The sequence below is a fragment of the Pleurodeles waltl genome, chromosome 8 (assembly GCF_031143425.1).
Source record: "Pleurodeles waltl isolate 20211129_DDA chromosome 8, aPleWal1.hap1.20221129, whole genome shotgun sequence".
Taxonomy (NCBI): Eukaryota; Metazoa; Chordata; class Amphibia; order Caudata; family Salamandridae; genus Pleurodeles; species Pleurodeles waltl.
In genome coordinates, this window is record NC_090447.1 from 955020305 (window position 1) to 955046994 (window position 26690).

Here is a 26690-nt window from a genome sequence, read left to right on the forward strand (position 1 = left end):
CGGCAGAACCCAGAGAGTCCGACTCTCACCCTTCCGCTCCAAAGCCACCAACCTCATCTGCGGCGTCCCCCAAGGCTCCTCACTTAGCCCAACGCTGTTCAACGTCTACATGGCCCCCCTCGCACAACTGGCCCGCCAACACAACCTCAGCATCATCTCCTACGCCGACGACACCCAGCTCGTCCTCTCCCTGACCAAAGATCCTCTCACCGCCAAAAAACCAACCTCCACGAGGGACTGAAATCCATCGCCGAGTGGATGAGCAACAGCCGCCTGAAACTTAACTCCGACAAGACGGAAGTCCTCATCCCCGGGCGCACCCCCTCGGCCTGGAACGACTCTTGGTGGCCCACCACCCTCGGCCCCCCACCCACCCCAGCCAGCCATGCACAAAACCTCGGCTTCATCCTCGACTCCGCTCTCACCATGTCCAAACAGGTCAACGCTGTCTCCTCTTCCTGTTTTAACACCCTCCGCATGCTCTGCAGGATCTTAAAGTGGATTCCAACAGGAACCAGAAAGACGGTGACCCAAGCCCTCGTCAGTAGCAGACTCGACTACGGCAACGCACTCTACACAGGCATCCCAACAAAAGACATCAAACGACTCCAACGCATCCAGAACGCATCCGCCCGCCTGATTCTCGACATACCCCGCCGGTGTAACATCTCCCCCCACCTGAAGGACCTCCACTGGCTCCCCGTGGACAAGAGAATCACCTTCAAACTCCTCACCCACGCACACAAGGCACTACACAACACCGGACCCTGCTACCTGAACTCCAGACTCAACTTCTACGTTCCCTCACGCCAACTACGCTCTGCCAACCTTGCCCTCGCCATCGTCCCCCGAATCCAGCGCAAGACCTCTGGCGGCAGATCCTTCTCCTACCTCGCCGCCAAGACCTGGAACTCTCTCCCCACCTCACTACGCCAGACCCAGGACCTCCTCACCTTTAGGAGACTCCTCAAGACATGGCTCTTCAAACGATAGCAGCAACACCCCCCACGCCCCTAGCGCCTCGAAACCCTAACGGTTACATAGCGTGCTTTATAAATCTATTGATTGATTGATTGATTGATAGTGAAATACTGCCAAATTTGTTTTTCATTGTTGCAAGGCCTTTCTCTCCCATAGGTTAACACGGGGAACGCCTTTAAATGTCTATCAAGTGCAGTTTCCCATTGGGAGCAGATGGAGATTGGAGTTTGGGGTCTCTGAAATCACAATTAAAAAATACACCTTTTGATAGAATTGGTTTTCAGATTGTCTGTTTGAAAATGCCACTGTGTCTCTGCCTGCCTGTGGAATCCACGGCTGGGTCAGGCTGATAGTTGGTCTGTCCGTGAATTCCCTCTAGCCAGTGACACAAAGGGAGCTGAGGTGTGTCCTGCATATCCTGATGAGTCCTTCTAGACTAGAGTGAGGAGGGTGGAGCTGACACCTGCACATGAAAAGGCTGTGCCTGCCTCACACAATGCAGTCTCCTACCCCCTGGAGTGGGTGGGGGCCAGGCCTGGGCAAGGCAAGATCTTTTGAACAATAGAGACTTTCCTTTGAAGTTTGCCTGCTTCAAAGGCAGAAATGAGTATAAGTAGTGGACCTAAAACCCAAGATTTGTATAACACTTCCGGATCAAGCGGAACCGAGTCCAAGGAGAAGTGCTGAAAAGCTGGAGGGGGAGTACTGCCACTTTGCTGTGTGTGCTTTGCTGGGTTGGCCCGCAGTTGCTGCTTCTGCCTGAAAGAGGAAAAAGACTGGACTTTGCTGTATTTCCTGGTTGTGAAGATTCTACAAGGGCTCGGACTGAGCTTGGTTCCTGTTAAGAAGTCTCAAGGACATCAAAGACTTCATCTGCCAGCCCCTGGGCTCTCTTGCAGAGACCCCCCCTGACTTGCCAAGTGCTGTCACATTCAGTCCCTGCGCTCCTGGAGGGAGAAACTGGAAGAACCAGAGAGGAAAATCCACGCACCAGAGTCGAGTGGCAGAAACATCAATGCAACCCCTGCACCGTGCCTGAAAAATCAACGCATTGCGGTTAAATTGATGCATTACTAGCTCAGCGCGGACTCATTACTGCCATGTGTCTGGATTTTCCATACAACATCCCTGTGCGTCAAAACCTTCATCATCACTGCACGGGCCCGACGGTGCTGGTTCGGAAACTGGCGCGTCGCTTCCCCAGTGGAGAAAGAGAAGATGCACAGCCTGACTTGCGAGTAAGGAATTGACGCATCACTCTCTTTTTCAATGCACGCTCACCTGTGCTGCTTTATTTTTCACATATGCCAGCTACTTTGTGCTAAAACAACACATTCATTGATTTCTATGGATTAAAACTCTTTTTACTTTAAAAATTCATATCCTTGTTTGTGTATGTTGCATTTTTGTCGTTTTGGTCTTATTTGGTTTGGGTACATATTGGCTAGTTTGTAAACTGATGTGGAACGCTTTTGTGGTGTTTTGACTGTGTGACTGTGTGTGTTGATACACATTCTTTACACAGTGCATCTGTGATAAGACCGACTGCTGTGCCAAGATACCAAGGGGGTGAGCATGAGTTATCTGAGCTGTGCATCTCCGTTACCCTGACTACAGTGAGGGTCCCTACTTGGACTGGGTGCACAGTGACTGCCAACTAGAAGCCCCATTTCTAACACTATGCTTGAAAGTGATGCTATTAAATCAGTTCTCTTTTTCTAGGAGCAACACAGGATGTTTGAGAAACACAATGGGAACCAAGGATGACAAAAAGTGGCTATTGAGGCAAGTGGGTATCCAGGTTCATTTCTGAATGTGCTGAAATTTGTTAACCCTAAACACCTTATTTTCACATGACTCCAATTATGCTTGCTAACACATTTTTATTCACCTTTCTATCTTTGTGTCTCAGCTGCACTGCTATTTTATAAGTGTTAAACAGTATACTACCAGGCTGTCCCACCTCCTATCATAGCACGTTCCACACTTCTTACTTGTTTTCACCCTAAGTTTCCCTTTACACCATTCCATACACTAGCCTGACTTTTCATTAAAACTAAGCTACCCCTAAACAAACCTATTTCTAACTCAAGCCTTAAATGCAATCTTACCTAATTCCTTGTCACTTCCTAAACTAAGAATACTATTTGTTAAATTAATAGTAGGATAATACATTAGGTGGGAGGTTTTTGGACGGAACTAAGAAGTAGGGTAGCCAAAACGCAGTTCCACTGGACGTACTATGCAGCTATGGTAGATTAAAACTATGCATCATGGTAAGTTGACTTATGTGCCATAAAAAGCCACATTGTGTAGCATAAATTAGTGTGCTACATTTTTCTGTGGCAGTATGCATGTTTAAACTGAATCACTTTCTACTTCATTACTTGAAAAAAAACAAATTTGGCAACACTAAGCAACAGTATCAATGCACATTTCCTAATTTACCCAAGTATAAATGCTGTTAGGTAGTGCTCATACACTAATGCACATCGTTGCCCTGATGTGCTTTCCGGTTTTTCATAGAAAAAAACGTAATAATAGAACCAAACAAAATGTACTAGCGGAGCACAACTATTTTTTTCTTTCTTTCTTTCTTTTTTCTAAACTATTGATAATCAATAAGTCAAAAAGTCAAATATGACTATATAATTAGTAAATTGTGATAGACTGTCCACAATCCATATACATTCATATATTATTAACCTCAAGCAATGTAGGTTCTCATAATTTTATATAATGAAAATATTTATTACAGAAATTGGTGACAATGATAAATAACATACAACACTAGACCCCTACAGTAGACAACCAATCAACATAAAAGACATAATGTAAATAGATACAATAAAAGTCCATAATCTAACACAGAAATAAACCATGAGTCAAAGGACCGGATGATATTTTGTCAAATCCACATATAACATCACGTGTTTCGTCCACACATTGTACTTCTTCAAGGCTTAATCTCTCCATTTTGTCGGGTGGAGGAGAGCCTCGAACACGCTAGCAGCAGCGTGGGCGGGGGTCAGAGGCAGGAGACAGCAGGTTGGTGCTGCGGACGTGGGGGGCGAGCTCTAGACCTAAGGCAGGTCAGAGGTCGCTCACTTGCGATGCGCAGCGCCAGCCATTAAGAAGGGAGGGGGGAGGGAGGAGCAGCTGGGAGGCGGGAGGTGGGAGGGAGCGGCGAATGGGGGCGCGAGGGGGGCGGGCCCGCAAGGATGCAGCGGCAGGGAGAGAACTGCAGGGGGGAGCGCCCAAGGGGCGAAAACAAGAAAAACAAGGCACAAAAAAGTCGTATTGCAACGAAGCAACACAGGACGCGGTTTGCTATTATGTGGATGTTACGAGGATACAGGACCAACTATAAGCTGATGAACTAAAATTATATTATAAAAAAAATGAAAATCATTTGCGTTTTTTTGTACATTGAACAAGCTTAGTGCGGACAATACCAAGAGATTTGAATATCATTTGGAGATACAAGTGGTAAATGGAGAGATTAAGCCTTGAAGAAGTCCAATGTGTGGACGAAACACATGTCGGCTGATGTTACATGTGGATTCGACAAAATATCATCCGGTCCTTTGACTCATAGTTTATTTCTGTGTTAGATTATGGACTTTTATTGTATCTATTTACATTATGTCTTTTATGTTGATTGGTTGTCTACTGTAGGAGTCTAGTGTTGTATGTTATTTATCATTGTCACCAATTTCTGTAATAAATATTTTCATTATATAAAATTATGAGAACCTACATTACTTCATTCATTGATACCACTTGAACAACACCTGAATACTGTAGCAACTAAAAGGTGATCACTTACTAAACTGCTGCACAGGGTCTGCAACTGTAGTGGCTCAGGTGTGAGTTTTTTTGTATTTTTTTGTATTTTTTTTATTTGAGTTTTTTCATTACTTTGGAGGTTGTGGAATATTTCTGGTGGCTCCATCCTTACCATGCCAGTAGTAACCTTCTACTGGTGGTTGAGGGGAGTAGGCGGCAGCAGCTACAATCACATTTTGTAAACACCACCTGGCAGTGGTATAGAAGTTGCTGCTTCTAAAGCCACAGCCAGTAGATCTGCAACTCCAAGCACCTCACCTCAGCCAACTACAGTCTTCTGCAGAAACCCCTTTCAGTAAAGTACTGGGAAAAATGTTAAAAAGTATTTAACTAAATAATAAATATTAAATATATTTGTGTCCCATATTAATGTAGATTCATTTTATGTATTTACGCTGAATGTAGAACAAATCTGGAAAAATGATACAGCACTAATAAATTCATTTTATTTAAAACCTTATTTAAAGGCAATATATTCAATTTTTAAGTTTAAATTAAAAATGAAACTCCCTACTGAAGAAAAGAATATTTTTATAACCTACTATTATTTTTAACAGTGATTGATTGAATCAATTAAAATGAAAGCAATTATTTTAATAATGTGTATTTTGCATTATGTTTCAAAATAAAATTATGTTATGAAATATTTCAGAAATACATATTAGATATTTACTAGTTTCAATTAATTTTTATTTATATGTTTAATTATTTCAAATAATTTAATTTAATTTAACAATATTTCCAATCGGGTTTCATTTTAAGTTCCTACCTCCATTTTTGTCTATGGCAGGGAGTTGCAGTACTAGTTGTTTGCCATGTGTAGTGCTGCCCTTGCAACAAAAGTATAAGTTACTATAAAAGTGTAAGTTACACATGTATGTTACTGCACAAGTGTAAGGTATTACAAATGTATAAGTTACTTGTGTAAGTTTCTATGAAAGTGTAAATTACATTTGTAAGTTACTATAAAAGTATAGGTTACTACAAAAGTTCAGTTATGAATTGCACATTTTTGTTATGTTTTGTAGTACCACTGTAGTAGTACAAAGTGGAGTTTTTGAATCAAGCCAAATTATTTACAAATTCACATAGTCCATTTCAGTGTTAGCCAGAGGCAAGCTATAACAACTGCTTGCTTGACTTTTATTCTAGTAAATTTAACACAAGTAACACATAGAAACAATGCCAAGTCATCATTACCAGTTCTCACTTTCCTCTGCAGGGAGATACCAGGATCAGAATTAAATTAAAGATTCAGGCTAGTGTACCCTGTACGTTGAGAGGGAATAACACATTATTTACCCCAGAATGGATAATAATACACACCTAGAAATACCATTTCCAATTCCATGTTTCTCCCCTACTTGTGGAAATAATGGGCACAAATGTGCACATACTAGCACGTGCTTGGAGTAGATGTTAAATGTGTGTGGGGCTTTTTTGCCCGTAAGGAGATCTATAGGAGGCCATTGGAGGACAGAGATATTTAACTTCAGCTTCTCCCCATGCTACAGTTTGAGGACATGTTTGGGGATTGGTATAGCAGCTGCCCATAGCCCCAGCAGTTCTCTCTTAGGCCCTGAGTCAGTATCTTCGGACACCAAATTACTGGGTTCAAAGTTTACAAGCCTGATATTAACAGTCACTGAAAAACTGGTAAAAAAATACCTGTCTGAAGCAGTATCTGATCTGGGATATCAATAGAGGAAACTCTTAATGAAGGATTATGTGTAAAATAATTGGTAGATTAGCCCTAAAATTGGCAAAAATTCTGAAATGCTGGTATTACAAAAATATGAAAAAATGTATTCAAATTACAACATGAAAAACTACCTTCATACTGACAATTGATAAAATGATTCTGATGACTTATGCTCGCAAGACCCATAAAGGCATATGGCGAAGAGAAAAATATGAATAATAACCCAAGTAACCCTAATGACAGTATGAGGGGGGCTGGCAAACATAACACAAATTTATTGAAAATAATAACCATGGAACATTAGGATAAATCACAATGCATGAATTCTTCAAAAAGAAGTATGCACGGAAAATTTAAATCAGGTTCCCTTCCAAAATCCATAAGACACAAATAAGAGCCAAAGAGAGCTTGCAAAAAGTTATTAAATCTGATGACTGATGACTGATGACTTTGAATTACAACCATCTAAATAACACAATAGCAGAAAATGTGTGGCAAAAAAGAAGAAGCAGATATATTTGAGGGATCCAAAAGTGCCCTAAGACACACTGCTCCCAGCAATTGTAAAATTGTCTGAAACATGTCAAAAATCATCCACCAAACTGAGGAAGAGGACGTGACTTGGCAAATATCAATAAGGAAAAGAGAACAAAGATAAAACGGCTTGTAACACACTTACTTGTTTCACAGAAAGGTAGATAAGTAAGTAGCTTGGAAAAGATAGGGGGTATATAGAACAAAAATAAAATAGTTGGCATATGCACATGACGAGGAAGGAGGAGACATGGGGTATGGAAATGAAAATAGTTACCTGCCTTGAAACCCCTCTCTTTCCCATAACCAGCAGGCACATGCAACATTACAATGCAAGGTTTGCACAAATATATACCTAAAACATAGCCATACCTAAAACATAGCCAGACGCACTGCTCTATAAGCACATCAGCAAGAATGTGAATAGCTGATTAAAATAAAAAATTCTAAAATACCTTGGGGTCCTGCAAAGGCCCCATAGAGGAACTAGTATGGTAGAAAAAAAATCAATTAAAATTAAAAATGTTCAGAATATCTTTAGCCAATACCCCCATCAAAAAAGTAAAGTTGCACAAAATGCACATCATTCAACTATGCCACTCACAAACATGCACACAAAAATGCACACACATTGTTACAACTGTGCTAGAAATAATATTGAGGGTAGTACTAGGTGCTTAATAAAGTCTTCATGCACTCGGAGAAAGAAGGAGAAGGAAGGAGCTCATCACATGCTGTCAGACAGTGTATTTTTAGATACTTTGCTCAGCTCAGGATTTGGCAACCTTGCTGTCTGAACTGTTATATCTGCATAGGCTGCGATTGGAATACACAATCTGTGAGCCATTTGCAGCATAGAACATACAGTGCAGCAGTGGGATAGCAGAATTCAGTCAGGCACAAATTATGCCAAACCTTGGCTTCCTCATTTGCCAAAGAATGGCATGAGTTCTGGTAACAGAGAGTAGACACACTCTACCTTCCCAGCAGCAAACAAAATTAAATAAGTACAAAAAGAGGAAATTCACTGGAGGTGCCTGCCCTTGCTCAGACATCAACTAAACAAAAATAAATATTTTAGAATAAAATTGAACTGAACTTACTTCATTGTTTTAATATTCTAGGGTGGATAATGCAGTAGACAAACTATGAGTGATGCTTTCACTCAAGTATCCAAATCTAAAAGGCTGGAGAAAGCAAAGGACAGGGTGGAGTCTCTTGAGGAAAAAAAGAGGAAGTCACTACTGAATGTGCAGTAGCATTACTTTCTTTGGCACTTGCCATGCTTAAACGTGGATTCATACTAAGAGGCGTTGTTCGAACAGTGCTTATACTCAGAATTATTTATTTGCAATGAATTCTGGTCAATATTTAATGCCTGGTCACAGAAAACAAGTTATATTTGTATGTGCATCCTACTTAGCCGCTTTTGCCTTCAATGCAGTTAGCAATAGTCTGGCAACACATTTTCCCCCTAAATAAGCTCTTGCAATAGGTAACATGGCACACTAGAATACAAACAGCATTTCAAGTCATAAGCGTACTGCACAATTCATGGTGTTTCATGAGACTATGTTGACATACTAAGAATGACTTACTCTATCAATACATCAGTAACATATAAGATGATGAGTGTATGCTCACGGTTTTACTTTCCTATAATAACACATATCTGTCACAATGTGTAAATACCATTATAGCAATAGATTTATCATTATATCCATATATTGGATCAATAACACACATGTTGATGAGTGCATGCTTATGGATTCACTTTTTTATTATAACACATATCTCTCACAAAATGTAAGTATGATTATAGCAATTGTATCTATAAGTGCTTCATGAGTGAAATATTAGGGGACCACTATAAAAAAGAAATATATATAAAACAAATTTACAGCAAAAAGTGAAAACCTGAGTTTGTAAATATATAGCCATTGATGTACATATGAGACTTTATCCAGTTCAACTATGTATCTCCTGAAATGTTTCCATATGTGTACAATGTTAAACTCTTCATGTGTGTATGTATACCTCTTATAGTGGTCATGTTTCTACCTATTTATATATTGTAATCCCTCTGCAGAGAGAAAAAAATAGTTCTCCCCAAACCTCATCAAAATAACACTATTGGCCTCATTACGAGTTTGGCTGTCTGATGGTAAACCTCCTTGGTGGCGGCCCCCAAAAGACTGCCATATCAACTGCCATCCGACCGACTCCACAGCACAGTCCGTCAAAAAATAGCCAAAATCCTGAAACCATCAGGACATTGGAAGATGGAAAAAAGGCGGTTAGAACACCAGCACCACCATCCTAAAAAGCCTCTGATCAAATTACAATCCACAAATCACGAGAGCAGTTCTTCCGTGGTGCAAAACCATTTGTGGTGTGAATCGCAGCGGTCTGATGTTACATCAGTCAGAACACAACACCACATTGGATAGTTTGAATACCCCACACCTGACACACATCCACACACCCGGCACACCTACACATTGCACTATAAAACACACCCCTACACAACCCACCATCATTTGCAACCAGAACACCACTCACATATAGAGACTAGAAAAAGATAAAAAGAACTAGCAAAACAAACCATAGGTGCCCCTACACATTTTAAAATATCTTGCATGTGAAACTAACAATCAATGTAAGCCCTCCTGAATGCACTACTGTCTTACAGTCCATGGCAATGACAGCAATTCCATGGCCCACTACCAGTACTATTACACACGAAACACAGGTACAGCTGTGTCCCCTACCAAACTGGCCTTTGATAAAACCTTCCTAATAATGTCATATACTCACCTGGGGGAGAAGATGCTATGGGAAAATGGATGTACTTGCAGTACATCCATACAGAGGCCCAACACAAATGATAACTATCATACTGTGTGCCAGCTCTGTCACCATTGTGCATTGCCCAGCTGTCAGTTGAATCAATGATGCCATAGACCTTACTAGGAGAGAAATGTACTTTGTCATGTCTGTACTCTGACAAGTTATGAGGGTACCAGCAGTCATCTGAACACCAATATACATCAAGAGCTTGGAACACGGTGTATGCAATCGCAAATCTCTGGGTCCCTCATTGCTCTGTCTCAGATTTGAAAGTAACTGTCATTGTCATATCAGGGGATCATGTAAAAGCAGTGTGTTTATGTCACATAGCTTGTCTAGTTGTCAAAGTTAAGCATCACTTGTTGCATCACTTACAGCAACTGAGTGTTCCATTTCACCTACAGGTAATATTGCCATTCTCAACATGGAGAGGACACCAGAGACTGACACTACCCCTCTGGATGAAGGTCCCAGTGAGAAAAGCACCCTTGGATGTTTGGACACTGAGGACAAAGCTGGCTTATCAAGGACACCTGGTCAGTCAACAACTGTGATCCTCAGCCTGCCCACATCAACTCCTCCCAGCCCTGTTGCATCTACATCACAGGCAACCATTCATCCCCAAACCTGTGCCCCAAGGACAGTGTCTTCCATTGTCTGCCCCCCAGTACAGGTACCGGAGTCTCCTGTCATCACCCCTGACAATGATGGTCCTACCACCAGTGGGAGTGGTGGGCACACTGTGCCATGGTCACAGGTATTTGGGGGTATTGTGTGTGGCAGGGATGGTGTAGCCCAGAGGTTGGGGGCTCCAAGGGACCCAACTGCCCAGTACACTGTCTCCCAAGTCTTGGAAGCTTACCAACATTCCCAAGCCATGATAGTCCAGGTACTTACCATGATGGTGGAGATCTGACAGCTTCAGAGAGAAAACCACCAGGAACCATGAAGCAGTGGCAGGCCCAAAATGCCATCCTGGCTTCTATTGCAGGGTGCTGAGGGACATTAACACCACCCTGAGCAGGTTTTGTACCCACCATCAGGCCTCTTACAATAACAATGAAACATCAGGCCCTTCTACATCTTTGACTGTTAGTGGAATGGAGGCCCTGCCATGGGAATGGAATGTCTCAGAGATCCCACACTCTGTATCAGAAGAACACCCCTTCCGCAATGTGGATGTCCACCCAGACATCCAGGTGGACCAGATACCAAAACCAAACCAACTGCAAGGAAGTGAACTTCTACTGATTGGTTCCCCTCCTGTGTTGACTGTTCTGAAACCTATATCCATTTTCCTATGGTACAAGGACACTGGACACGTGTTTCCAAATAGTGAAGCAGCTACCCTGATTTATTCAGCCACCATGCCTGAGCCATTCATTGTTATTTTTGTGTTATTTTTGTTTCTTATCACTCATTTTGCTGTGCACTCCCCAATAAATACCACTTAAGAACAGATCATGGGTTAGTGTGATTTATCAGGCATATACAACCGTCATGTATGAAAGGCTTGTATCAAAATGTTCCTCTCTACTGTAAAACATTTGTCATGGTCATTACACATGTACTGTATAACCAGGATACATATTTCATTGAGAATGTATTATATACATGACACAAATCACTTGTATTCTGAATTCCCACATCTTTATTTGGAGAATGGCAATTACCACATAGTGAAGTACTGCTGCTAACTTTAGTGTTGCAGCATAGGTCTCAACCACAACCAACCCACAGACTTCTGAAGTTAGGGACATGTCAGTCTTTCAGTATCCCAGGAGGCAAACAGATTGGTTCAATGTATCATCAGCTAAAGCCTCATCACATACCCATACCACAGTTCCCAAATAGCCATACCCCATGAAACAGACAGAGGTCAGTACTAATGTCTCCAATCATGGAACCTCCCACTTACCATGGTCTTGTATCTGTGGGCTTGCCACTCATCTATGTTAGTCATCAGATACATGCACATTGGTCTGCAAAGTGAAAACACGCTGACAGCTATGTTCAAGTTACTTCACATACAACCCAAAACAAAATGATGTTAGAGGGTCTGGATACCACATTACGACATGTGTCAGAGACAAATTAATACACACAAGGCACCACTGGCCCCACCTCCGATACCAAACAGATCTTTAGTATGGAAAAGGACACTACCATTCCACTGTCCTGACTGTTTGGGAATAAAACTCACACACCACAAATCTCATGCCAGACACTACCTGTTTTAATTCATGTTCACTTCACATGTCAGTCTACAAATCCCATCTTCTTTTGACACTGTCTGATATTGCCAAATATGGATAAGCCAAGCAGTCAATCTGCAATTGGGAATAGACAAACATAAGGTGTAGGTCTCATTGATAAATTTACATGACATTGCCAAATCATGTGTACATATGTTACTTTGATAGTGGATTGTGAAAACGTAAGACTATGTACATAACAGCCCTATACACAGCTCCAAGTAACAATCTGCATGCATATCTGAGTCATTGGCTTTGGAGCCACTTATCACCTATCTCATGGTCATATTAAGAACCTTATTTGGCATTCCTAACCTCACCAATACCTCACTGAATCCCTTTTATTACAACACACCACACACCTTGATTCAATTGAAGTACTGATTGATCAGATCAGTCCTGATTTCTCCGGATTCATCCTCATCATGCTAATCCTCAATTGGCAAATCCACATTTCCACCTACAGAATGCAACAGGCAACAACAATTTTAAAAACCTTGTTGGATGGGTAGAGGAGGGCTCATCCAGACTTATCAATGCTGCAAAATCTTGCCTTCAGGAACCCAAAAGCCCACTCCATGACATTCTTTGTCCTTCTGTGGGCCTCATTGAAGCCAACTTCACTTGGCATGGTTGGGTACCTCACTACTGTCAACAACCACAGACGGTTTGGGTAGCTAGAGTACCGTGTAAGGTATGGGTACAACAATCTAAACATTAATCTTGGACATCCACATATATGGTAGCAGATAAAAGGTACAGACATATATTACAAATATGACTTTTCAACTAGCCAGGCCCTCTTGTGAAATGTAGAGGTCAGCCAAACAGACCACTTGGACGTTGATGGAGTGGAAGTTGTTCATGGGCACCAGGGGGAACCAAGGCAACATGGGTGCCATCCACGGCTTCAACCACATGTGGAATGTGTCCCAAAGCATAAAAAGCACCCTTTGAATTGGCCAAATCCTCACGTTGGGGAAATCTATTGTAGCTGTCCAGGTGTTTCAACAATGCAGAGAGTACAGCCTTCAAAATCAGACTGAACATGGGCTGAGACATCCCTACAGTTAGGGCCACTGTATTTTTAAACGACCCAGTGGCCAGGAAGTGTAGCACTGACATGACTTGGACAATGGGAGGTATGCAATTGGAATTACAAATGGGAGACATCAGATCTGGCTCCAACTGTCGACTGAGATCCATGATTGGCTGCGTATCCAGGCAACATATTTGGATGACGTCTCTCCTCCATTGTGTACAGGTCTGCCAGTCGACAGTACACTGAAGGTTGTCTTGGACTTCTCATGCCAGGGTATCTATGTAGGATAACACCAAAAAGTATGTGTATGACTCAATCTATACACCATAAGTATGATCACATTAACGTCACAAATAATGCTACACTATATCACATGAAACAGTGAAAACGTTTTACTCAGCACATACCTAGCCAACATTTACCTAAATACTGTAATCAGATCCCCTTATCCCTAGCATGTTATTTGAATGGAAGAAGATGTCACTGACTGTAAAAGGGACACCAACTTACTTAACATGTGTAACATGAAATGGAACACTTATACTATGTTCAGTTCATCATTACTCTGCTGACAATACTGTTTCATGTTCATAACTCAGGATACTTCATTTTTACATCTGTACATCTTACATGCACATTGCTACATGTTTGCATTAAGCCAGCAGTTAACACATTATCACAAATACGAATCTTAGTCACTGATGCAACTTTCATAACCTTGACGTACATTATGATCCTCAAAATGGCAGCTGCCTGACCTACTGCACTGGACATCAGGAAGTGACCTAATTCCACAGTCTGATGTCGTTATGACGGTAGTAGGTCAAACCATGGTGGATGTCGCCATTGGAACACATTGCTGCCTTTGGCGGACTTGGGCCAATGGCAACGTCCGCTAGTGGTGGTGGTCCTGTACGTGGTGGATGTGACCACCATCTCATGCTTCATGCCTCACCTGACTCCTGACACTGCGGCCAGCAAAACCTCCACGACCAGAGCTGCTGTGTACTGCCGCTGGGGTCAATCATGCCACATCCTACAGGTGATTGGGCCCCTGCCTTCTCGACTGATGAGCTAGACAAGCTTGCTAGGAGGTCCTACCCCTGTATGACCAGCTCTGTGGTGCAGCACAGCAGCAGGTAAGTGCACTGCAATACCCATGTAATAAATGTTCAATGTATGATGATGTTGATGACGTGTTGGAATAAAGGATTGGGATGATATGTGTGGGTAGATGGACATGTGCACATGTGCATAGATGGTCTTGATCCATGATACATAGTAGGGAGTGTGTGACATATGTACACTTACCCATTGAAAAACTGCATACATTGATAAATGCAGGTGGTATTTGAAATATTTGTATACTATTACCATGTTTAAAGACATGCTTGGGGTCTGGTCATATGTTTCCAGCCAAGACCTGATACTGGATATGCATGTTGTATGCCTGACTCCACTTCACACATGGCCTGTCTGCAGATGGTCATTCCACATAGAAGGGGAAGTTGGAGGAAGAGTATGTATGGCTACTAGCACAAACGTTTGTTTCACCCTTCTTGTTTTAGTATGGTGCATGTGGACATGACTTTCTCCCCTTGTCTGTGTCATACATGCAGGTCAATACCCACCAGAAAAGGGGGATCTGGTGTGCCATTGCCAAGAAAGTACCAAACATGAGGGTATACAGCTGGCGGAGCAACCACTGTAGGAAGCGATGAGAGGACCTGAGACGCTGGGCCCGGAAGACCGCAGAGGCCCAGCTGGGTATGTCCTCCCAAGGAGGAAGGGGTGCCTGTTGGACCCTGACTCCCCTGATGGCCCGCATATTGGCAGTGGCCTACCCAGAGTTGGATGGGCATTTGAGGGCAGCACAGCAGCCATAAGGGGATAAATACTGACTTAACACACTTTCCTCCCAGTGCCAGGTCAGTGTATGAGGTGATGGAATCTAAGCTGTGACAATGTGGTAAGTCAAAAGGGTCAAATATCTCCAAGGAACACATAGATGTTAATTCTTCAACATTGTTACACAGGTGTGCACATACTATTGTGTATAGGGACATATTACTGTCCTGTTATACCTTCTGTACAAAAGCATGTGATGATGCACATGTGACTCTGCCATACGTGTACCACTACACTGCTATATGTACTTTGCTGTTTGTTACTTGCCACCTACAGATCCATACTCACAATATCATGATGGCAAGTTGTTCAGGTATTTGCTCTCAGTCCATTCCATTGCCCCTTGATCCATGTCTATATGCAACATAGAGTCTAACAAGTTTTAGTCATACCTACTTTTCATGAGGTTTCTGGTGAGTGACAACTTTAGTTGAGGCTTTGATATTCATCTGACATTTCACGTGCCATAACTGCTAAGGTTACTCAAAGCAGTTAGGAGGTGAACCCATTTGGTAAGTGAGGGCTGTACATTGGCCCCTGTAAAGTCTCATCTGAGTGGACATCCTACATATTGGAAACCATGGAGGTATTGCTAGACTACTATTGCTATCAGATCTCTGAATGTTAGTACTATGCACATGTTATTTGAAATACAAGTGGCTTACACAGCTATTTCCTTATTCATTGTGTTGTGGGCATGCTAAATAGGCCAACATCTTATGAACAGTGACATTATTCATGGTTTTCTGCCAACATGATGTGTACATTGTAAAGTCTGTCATCAATAAACTTTGTAATGTGTCATAGACATATTTCTTTGGCTATATTGGATGTGTTTTGATTGCTTTTAGTAATGGAACCTATTGTTTGTACTATTTACATTGAGATGCAGGTGTTGTAGTTCACATTCACATATGGGTGGAATGGTATGTGTGGTTAGTCATCTAGCTAGCCTCAAGGTGTATGTTTCTATCATGGTACCCTCAGATGTGCTTTTATGTTTTTGACAAATTCCAATACAGATGTAAGGCTACTCATGTCTGAAGTGTGGATAGTGATGTTGCCACTCAATCATTGGGCTATTGTTTTTACCACTCATCATGATACAATGTACTGGATGTGGCCTTCATGCACATGACAGGTGTCCATTATATTTAAAAAGTAGGTATGGTACCTGTGTTTTCTATGGGTAAATGCTATGGGCTAATTAGGCCCCTAAGAATGTGATAGACTGGAGAATGACTAAGATGAGTAGGACAACAAAGTATGTATCATACTTTCCTATATCACTATATCACTACTGGTACATGTGTTGATGGCATTTGTTTAGACCCTATCATACTCCAAACTAGGAAATTTGGAACTTCCAAATATAGTGGTTGAATGTTTACAATTTTCAATTGTGAAGGTTGTGGACTCTGTGACATGACATGGGTGTGGCTTGTATGCAACATGCTGTCTTATGTTTGTCATATGATAATGTTCCTTTCCTGCTACATGACATCAGCTAAAAATGTAGGTATGTGTGGATTTTGTGTAGGTGATATGTGGAAATGAATGTTACTACTATTTCCCATTGCTTGGTTGTTGGTAGACTATGTTGATATGGGTAAGGACCCAGAATCTTGTTTCCAAGTCAGGTTATCATGGAATGGTTAGTGTGATAGCTCTACTGACAATGGTATAGTAGGTGTGTAATAGATGGCTTAGCTTGTGTGTGTGTGACATTGTTGCAATGTAGTAGTATAGATAGTATCTTGTTGTAACATGATGTTGGCACTAATCTTGTTCTACCTTGGCATGTGGTATCACTGGATGAAATGTGATGAAGTATACAGCGTGATATTAGTGTATAAAAAGATTGCGATGACCCTACCTATTTTCCTGATTTCCAGCATCAGCATTGGCAGGTGAAGGAGATGGGGCACTGCCGAGTGGGGAAACTGCTGGCTACGGGACCTCAAGTCATGACACCACTGACACCATGGGACCCAGTCACCTGGAGTCTGAGGGAGTGCCACAGGGGAGAAAGTATCCACCTTATCATCTTCAGAATCGTCCCCAGTGGACACTCCCTGGCAGGGCGGACCCATCTGGGACCACCCCACACCATCTCTGTCCACCACCCCGCTTTCTACCACAGCCCTCCCTATAGCTTCCTACCCAGTTGGCCGTGCCCACTCATCCAAGAAGGTGGGTGTCTCCTTTGCCACAGGCACCTCTTCCCCAGCCCTTATTAGCCCTGCTTCCCTCAGCGAAGGGGCTATTGCCCCTCTGTGGGTCAGTCGACCATCATGAATGCAATCCAGGGACTGGCAACTCAAATCCAACAGAGTAATGCCTTCCTGGAGGGCATTCACTGTGCACTAGCTGGCCTACTGGGATCCTTTCAGGCTCTGGCCTCCACACGGAGGGCAGCCAGTCACCCTTTGTATACCGTTCCCCCTCCATCTTCCTGTTCCCAATCCCAAACCCCTCTTTCCCGGCCCAGGCAAAGTACACAAAAGACAGGCATGCATACATCTCAACATCCAAAGGTAGCTCAGACAAACCAAAGCACCACAGGACACACCGCCAGCATACAAACAAGCAAAATTCAGATGCTCACACAGCAACAGTTACAACCTGCTCTGAGACACCCAACGTCATAAACAGCACACCAGACACACCTGAAGACACCAAACCAACATTCACAATTCCAGCCACTACACCTATCCTACCCACAGACAGCACCACAGCAGACCCTCAGACATCCACCCCAGTCACCACACCCGCAGACAACACAACCACTGACACTCCTACATGCAGCACATCCCCCATAACTGCAGTCACCACCCCAGCAGACAGCCACGCACTCTCAATGGCATCTCCCAGCACCTCCACCCCCCTCAGCCCAAAACACACAAATACCCTATCTCAGCCCAAAACACATAAACACCCTAAATAACCTACCCAACAGACACCCACCACCAAAAAGCATACGTCCCACCCAACATGCACCCTAGACAGCCACACTAACACCTCATATAATCACTCCCTCCACACCCAAACCCTTTTTCTCTGAGTTTGCACTTTCCCTAGTCCTGTCCCCGTGAAACCCCTAAATGTGCTGTTAAACTCCCTAGGTCCATCTCTTCCACCTCCGAGACCTCTCCTACCCCAGCAAGTACCCATGTTCCTCCCCCCACCAAGAAGTCTACCCCAAGCCTAAGCCCCCCCTTCCAAGCCAAATCCCAAAGCCCCACTCCCAAGCCTAAGCCCATGCCCCTCCTCTGCTACCACTCCCGGATAATCCCTGAGGTGCCTTCCTGCACCCTTGATGCCCATACCTGTGGCGGTTACATGGCAGTCAGGAGCCAAGTTCGGGGCACCAATGTGTTCCTTATGTGCACATTATTGTCACTATCTGCTGGCCTATGGCGTTTGACTTTCTTAACATTTATGGAAAAAAATCTATTCATACCAACTAGTTGTTGGTTCACTAGTTACATCTTTGTTCTGAATTTCTTTTACTAGGTTAGAGCTGTTCCTGACTGTCATTGGTTATATGTCAGTATTTGTGGTGTGGTATTTGTGCTTCCTGTATTGTATGGCCAGTTTGTGTGGATGTGTGCAGTGCCTTTGGCCCCCAGGGATAGTTGAGTGTTGTGTGATAGGCATGTGTATGTAGCAGACATGTTGTCATGGTATTGTGTGGCGTTTATGTTGACATTTGGTTGTTGCTGTGTTGTGTTGCTTTGTGTGCTTTGACTGTGTGTGTGCATGTTTTGTGAATTTGATGATAGGTACGATGTGCAGTGTGTGTGCTGTGTGTGTCAATTGGTAAGTTGTCTGATTGTGTCACTGTGTGTGTTCTTTCTGTGTTGGTTGTAGGTTGTGTTGTATGTGTGATGTGTCCTTTGGTAGTGTCTATTGTGAGTGCTTGTCAATGTGTTGACAATGGTTTTATTGTAGTGTAATTGTGTTGTGTTGTGGTGTTGTATTGTATTGCATGAGACTGGGCTTGTGCTATGTTTGTGTTTGTATATGTGTGTTTTTGATATGTGTGTGTTTTTGCGTGTGTCTGTGTGCTGTGCTAGTATGTGTACTGTGCATGTGCAGTTGTCTGTGTGGCTATATATGAGAGTGTGTGTCAGTGTACAGATATTTGTGAGTTTCACCCTGGCACCTGCATCCCAATGGTATTTTGTGTAAGTGTACAAAACTTAACAATATACAATAGCAACAGGTAAGTGTATGTACTTACGGTTGCTTTTGTCATCATCTGCAAAGATTTCGAAGTTTTTCGGCGGGCGGGAGCAGCGGGATGATATCTAGTTCTGGTTCCATGGTGGATCCTGCCATGTATGACTTCTTGAAGGTGAGTGTCTACTTTTATTGAGTTTGTTTCTTCCAGGTATTCCGTGGTGGTGCGACCGCAGTGGAAACCTTGGCGGTGTGCCGCCGCGTAATATGGACAGAGGAAACATGGTCTTCACTGGCCTGCAGGTGTCTTCAGTCGTCAGTGGCGGTCAGACCGCAGTGGTGGATCCGGCTATGCTTTGGCAGTATTCCTTAGAGAATACCGCCAAAGTCATTATTTGGAGGTCTTCTCCTCCAGCCTGTTGGCAGTATGATCGTCACCGCCAACATGGCGGTCCCAGGACTCGGAAGGAGGCCCTCACCCTATTCACAAACTCAGGGGCAGATTTATAAAGTATGGTGCTGCACCTAGTGCAGCGCCACTTTTCTTGGCCCCTTAGCGCCCCTCCTAATGCCACCATGTGTGCCTCACATTTAAAATATGGTGCACCATGCCATTAGTCAGGGGAAACCAGCATCATAATTTTTCATGTTAGCCGGGCGCTTTGCTGAATTAACGTAAAAAATGTTAACACTAATCCTGCAAAGCACCCAGAGGCCCATTGAAAAAATTGAAGTCTCTTTTAAACTCCTGCTCTTAGCAAGCATTAAGGATGCTGATAAAAATGCTGCAAAGACGTTTCTTGGATTTCTTTGCACCATTTTTTGGGCCTCCATAGGGCCGAAAAGCCCTCCTTGCATACATTATGCCTAGCACAGACATAGGGGGTCATTCTGACCTTGGCGGTCCATGACCGCCATGGCGGAGTGCGGCGGAAGCACCGCCAACAGGCTGGCGGTGCTTCCTGGACGATTCTGACCGCAGCGGTAAAGCCGCGGTCGGAAAAGGGGAGCCGGCGGTTTCCCGCCGGTTTCCCGCTGGCCCATGGAACCCGCCATGGCGGCGCTGCTTGCAGCACCGCCATGGGGATTCCGAACCCCTTCCCGCCAGCCTGTTTCTGGCGGTGTCCACCGCTAGAACCAGGATGGCGGGAACGAGTGCCGTGGGGCCCCTGGGGGCCCCTGCACTGCCCATGCCACTGGCATGGGCAGTGCAGTGGCCCCATAACAGGGCCCCACAAAGATTTTCACTGCTGTGCAGACAGTGAAAATCGCGACGGATGCCACTGCACCCGTCGCACCCCTTCAACTCCGCCGGCTCCATTCCGAGCCGGCTTCATTGTTGAAGGAGCTGTCCTGCTGGGCTGGCCGGCGGTCTTCTGGCGGTCGCCCGCCGGCCCAGCAGGAAAGCTGGAATGGCCGCCGTGGTCTTTTGACCGCGGAGCGGTCTTTCGGCGGGAACCGCTTGGCGGGCGGCGACAGCCGACCGCCGCGGTCAGAATGACCGCCATAATGTGGAGCAGGGGGTTACACAGTGGCGTAATGCAAGCATGACACTACTTTGTAAATATCGTGTAGCATTTTTGGCCTTCCAAAGCCACATTAGCATCGAAAAGATGACTCTAATGTGACATTGGAATGGCACTAGGACCTCATAAATCTGGGCCTCAGATGTCTACAATCTTCACCACTCCCAATAACAATTCATTTTCCCTCTACTAATCCTTCAGTAATCCACCTTTATGTTCCAGAATAGAATGCTACTCACTGAAAAGTGCTTCACTGCCTTTTCAGGGGTAGTAAGTGCCACATAAATAAAACTATAATTACTGTAAGAATTCAGGTGACTCTCAAACTAACTTTGCCAGGAAAAAAATGTGTATTGCGTGGAGGCTCTGTTAGCACGTCTGACCTTAATAAGTAAACTTACAAGAAGACGCGAATAGGCCGATTAACCTTTTGACTCGTTTGAGTTGTTCTCGCCATAGCTCCAATACATGAACAATAAACAATAATTAGTACATAATAATCAACAATTAATTAGTCTAAATCAATGTCAATGGAGTCAGTAAATATCACACACAATGACCTTTCAGCCATGAATAACCACACCTTTAGTAAATGTTTAGTACTTTTATTTCCCTTATATTAACAATGCTAAAGTGATGTAGATTAATCTCAAAATCAAATGGAACTCATATAAGAACAATACTGGTTGACCAAAATGGCAGAACAAAAGTAATCTAATCAAAGCTTGAATCACAACACATTGTAAGGCAACAATGCAAATCAAAAGCAGAGACAGCTGCAATAAAGATATGTGATACATAGAATTCAGCAAGATAACTCGTCAAACATTAGTCCTTGTAATTTGTCAGTTGTCACGTGAATACCCTCATCTAAACCAGATTAGCATCAACATGTTGGGCTTCATGCAAAACAATTTGGAACACAAATTAGAAAAACATCTAACTATGGGTCTCATCAAAACAGTGTAGTTGGTATACCTAGAAAGAAAAAGCATAAAATGCAGAACAGTCACATTGTCATATCTATCTATCTGCGGTATGGGTCAGCAAGCAGAATCAGTCTTCGTCCTTAGGTCATCAATCGATCAGCAAAGCATCAGGCTCTGACTCAGAGAGTATGAGCCCAATGACAGAATCTCAAGTCTCTTCTTCTCTCAATCACATCTCAAAATGGGGTAAGATCTGAATAAGGTCTGAAATCTTTTCCCTCTGTTGAGTTGTTATATCAAAGTCACCTAAACTATCCCCTAATTCCCCATTGGTCAGTCAATTGTACGTGTATACACTACCCAATAATATTTCTAAACCAAATCTATGAATTCTAATATTTCGCTCTTCAGATGAAGTTGATTGGTTCACTTTACAATGGCCTCAGCATCCGGCTCGTCAGGTAAACAATTGGGGCATCTTCATCTCTAGTCAGTGTCTTCATTGTTTGCGTCCTGGGAAAGTACATATCACACACATGACCCACAAGTCATTACATTGCTGGAGACATCATCTCCTGTCCATCAGTTCCCACAGAAAGCTCCCGTTAAGCACTTTTAACAAGACAATGGACATTTCACGGTTGAGTTCACTCTGTCAGCATTTTATTAAACACTAAGAAATACAGCTTCTGCATGAGGCCTGGCAAAACTAGGCCAAGACACTCGTTAAGTTAAGGCCTACAATTAATAAACACGAGCATACTTCATAACCCTAAATATGACATATTACTACATTAATTTAATACATTTTCAATATTTCATAAGTATTAATCATTGATTAGTACATTTCGTGAACACTATTGGCCATTCTCCAAGGTCACATTTTTCAAACGTGTGCACTATTTTTCTCTACGTTATTCATTTTCTACAAAATTCATTATTCAAAACATATAAACACTCATTAATAATTTCTAGTTAAGACACCTGCTTCAGCAGCTCCACAGAGGACTATTCCTGCTGCCCTTAATTTCCCCCTCACTGTTGGATTTAAATCGACTTTATCTTTAAATTAAAAATCACATGATTCCTTTACTACCTCTATTTTTCACGTTATAGACTGTCTGGATAGGCTCAAGCCCAGCAGTTTGAGGCTGTACTTTTAATTTTGGAGAAACTTCTCAGACTGATTTGCACATGGCTGCTTTTGTCTAGCGTGGCACAGAAGATGAATAAATGACTCCAATGTGGCCCCATCTACCTCAGATAAATTCAGGTCTTCAATCCATCACTTGTGGATCATTTTACGATTCATCTTTTCCCTACTAAAGCATGAAATACATTTGGAATCAATATAATTTTCTCGAATTCTGATTTCCAGCTTGAAACACTGTTTGGTATGAAATAATAGTCTTTCTGATTACCTTCTAGATAATTCATGTGTCAATCATTGTTTACGTTGTTGAATCAATCATGATACCTGCTCAGAAACAAAAAACTGCTAACACCTTTTATGCTGGTAGAAACTTTCATTACTTACAAGGGTGCGGCTCTACTGAGGTTATCTTTTCAGTGAGAGTAGTTTATTCGGCTGTGATATACAAGGGCACGAGATTCAAGAAATAAATATGATTTTTTTCCGTTTATGGTAACATTATTCGAGTGCAGATCTAGTGTCTTCTTTACATTTTCGTAAAATGTGTGTATGGATAGTAGTACACAAAACCATATTGCTCTACCCTTTATGAAACTGAGTTATGTTAAATGAAACTGACTACTCAGAGGTTGAAAACACTTTGTGGGGTCTCCATATATTCTATTATGTCCTAGAGCATCAATCTTCATCGAGCATGCATGGTCATTATGTCTGGCATTTTACAGATTATCGTTTATTTGCTCGGTTTGCTAATGTATAGCTCTAAAATCACATGACAAGTATCTACAAACCACCTGTCAACATTTTGCCCTCAATGTAAAGTCTAGAAGGAGGCCTCCATTCGAGGTGCTGATTCATCTATAATAAATGTTTATTTGGTTGCACGGTGCCCTTGCATCCTTGAGGCAGGTGTAACTGTGGAAATATGTCGCCTTTTTTCAAAACCTTTCCATCTTTGCATGTGTCCTGTACTGTACAGCCTGCATCCAAACTTGGAAAAGTATTAAAATAAGCACAGGAATAACATTTTGTAATGGAAGGATACCTTTCTAGTATAAAACCTTCGCTGGACATCTCATGTGCACACACCCTTGAACTACAGTGTAAAGGTGTGCATGGAGCAAGGCAGCCCAATGTGCACAAATGCTGGGGGATAGAACTTGTGCAAAGTTTCTGTAGATTTGGCTTTGTTTTATTCTCTAGCTTTGACAGAAGGTAGTGCAGCAAACTTAGGGCCATATTTATACTTTTCGACGCACAACTGCGCCAACGCAGTTGTGCGTAAAAAAATTTAACGCCAGCTAACGCCATTCTGAAGCACCATGCGGGCGCCGTATTTATTCAATGACGTTAGCCGGCGTTAGCCGGCGCTGCGGAGTGGTGTGCGTCAAAATAAATGACTCACCAGGCAGCGCCGGCGTAGGGGAAAATGGAGCTTGGGCGTCAAAAAATGGGGCAAGTCAGGCTGAGCCAAAATTATTGCCTCAACCCGATTTGCGCCATTTTTTTTTTAACGCCCAGACGCCATTAACATGACTCCTGTCTTAGCAAAGACAGGAGTCATGCCCCCTTGCCCAATGGCCATGCCCAGGGGACTATTGTCCCCTGGGCATGGTCATTGGGCATAGTGGCATGTAGGGGGCACAAATTCGGCCCCCCTATGCCACAAAAAAAAATAATAATAATACTTACCAGCACTTACCTTAATGTCCCAGGGGTGGGTCCCTACATCCTTGGGCGTCCTCCTGGGGTGGGCAAGGGTGTGTCACTGGGGGCATGGGAGGGCACCTCTGGGCTCCTTCCGAGCCCACAGGTCCCTTAACGCCTGCCCTGACCAGGCGCTAAAAAATGACGCAAAAGCGGCTGGACGTCATTTTTTTTGACCCGCCCACTCCCGGGGGTCATTTTTGCCCGGGAGTATAAATACGGCGCACATGCCTCAGAGTCATTTTTTAGACGGGAACGCCTACCTTGCATATCATTAACGCAAGGAAGGTGTCCACGCTAAAAAATGACGCAAACTCCATGAACTTTGGCGCTAGATGCGTCTAACGCCAAAGTATAAATATGGAGTTTGTTTTGCGTCGAATTTGCGTTAAAAAAACGACGCAAATCCGGTGCAAACAGAGTATAAATATGGCCCTAGGTTCTTAGTAGATTTGCTCTTTTATGGAGTCAACCCTCCTGGCTTCCTCAAACTTTTCTATTTTCCTGTCATAGCAAAATTTCATTTTGACTTATTAAGCTTGCTTTGTCACTATATATCGAGACTATGACATGTTCTATCTTCAGCCCTTGATTGCCCTACTTTGCAATAGTCTTTAAATCTTTCTTCTCATCTTCTTGAGATACTTCATGCCCTGGCCTAAATCTTCTCCTCTTTCCTCTTTTTGTATGTTATGCCCTTGGGATTTGTACAATGTTCACTTCTCTTGCCTATTTTTATGTCCAGCTCCCAGATTTCATCACTTTGTTTACTCTGCTTTCCCATTTCACTGCTGCCAAAGATCAAGTTAGCTCTCGTTTTGTCTCTGGTAAATCATAGAGCAGATACTTCTTATTCTCCTTAATATGAAATTGGTGAGCTTCAAAACCTACCAAGCTCAAAACCAAACTTCCCAGGTACAAAAACAGTTCTCTTATATTGTCTTGGATAACCTAAAAAAAATCATCCCATTCTCCTATACTTCCCGAAACAAACATCTTCACTTTTCCACATCTTCGTGAAATTAGCGTTGTCGAATAATTTAGACATTTGTGTTTTTACTGTTATTCCTTGTTCACTCAGTATGTTCGACAATTCTTAATATTCCCTATATTGCCCTGGAGCCCATTTGACGCAGGAGGGCTATATAAACGTGCCAAGTAAATACTGTTTGTTAAATATTCCCCTAAGGTTTTATTCATCCAAAATAAAGCTGAGACCTGCAAAATGTGAACTAGATGTTAAAGCACTTTCCATTTGAAAGGATAAGAGTAATACGTAACCAAGCAATAGCCATTGTGGCAAAATCTAACTCAAAAACCAGAAGAAAAGACTCACACAAGCACACTTTAGCAGTCTTATTTATAGATTAATAGACATATTTATACATTATTAAAAATGTACAGTTTTAATCTATGTACAAGCACATGTTAACACATGCAATTAATATGAAGTATAGAGAGGTGATAACTAGCTCTTCTCATGTCTAGGAGGACATAATATGTTCGGATTCAATACAGCACATCAATCCACACACAACTCCACTGCCCAGTAAGAAGTCATTCTTCTATAACAAAAAGGAGGGTGGGCTGATTCAAAAAATTTTCTTAATCATGGCTGGAACTATGCCGTTTTGGGAATACCCAAAAATATTCAAGTTTTTGGTTGCATACCTACTTTCGGGCATCCGAGTCAGGTAAGAAATACTTAGTTCATCAGTCTAAGATCGGAGTGGCGTATCTGGCAATCAGACAGTGCCTGACTGGCTGGTCTGACAGATGTGTGCCAGTGTTTTCGCTGTTTGTGGTCCTGTTTTATGCTCTGGCGAGCCTGTTTTCACTTTTGAATTTCCTGCTATTAACACAAGCATTGCCTGTAGCAAGCTTAAGTCCATGCAGTCCTCTACACCTTGCAAAATGCTTATATGGCGTGTCTTTACAAGTTCAAAACCATCCCAATTTGCAAACATAGGCCTGTTTTTAGTTATCTAGTTACTAAGAGGGAACACTACTTTTTGGGTGCACAGTCTATTTTTTTACCCAGTCTGACCCTCAGGGACGCCATTTAGGGA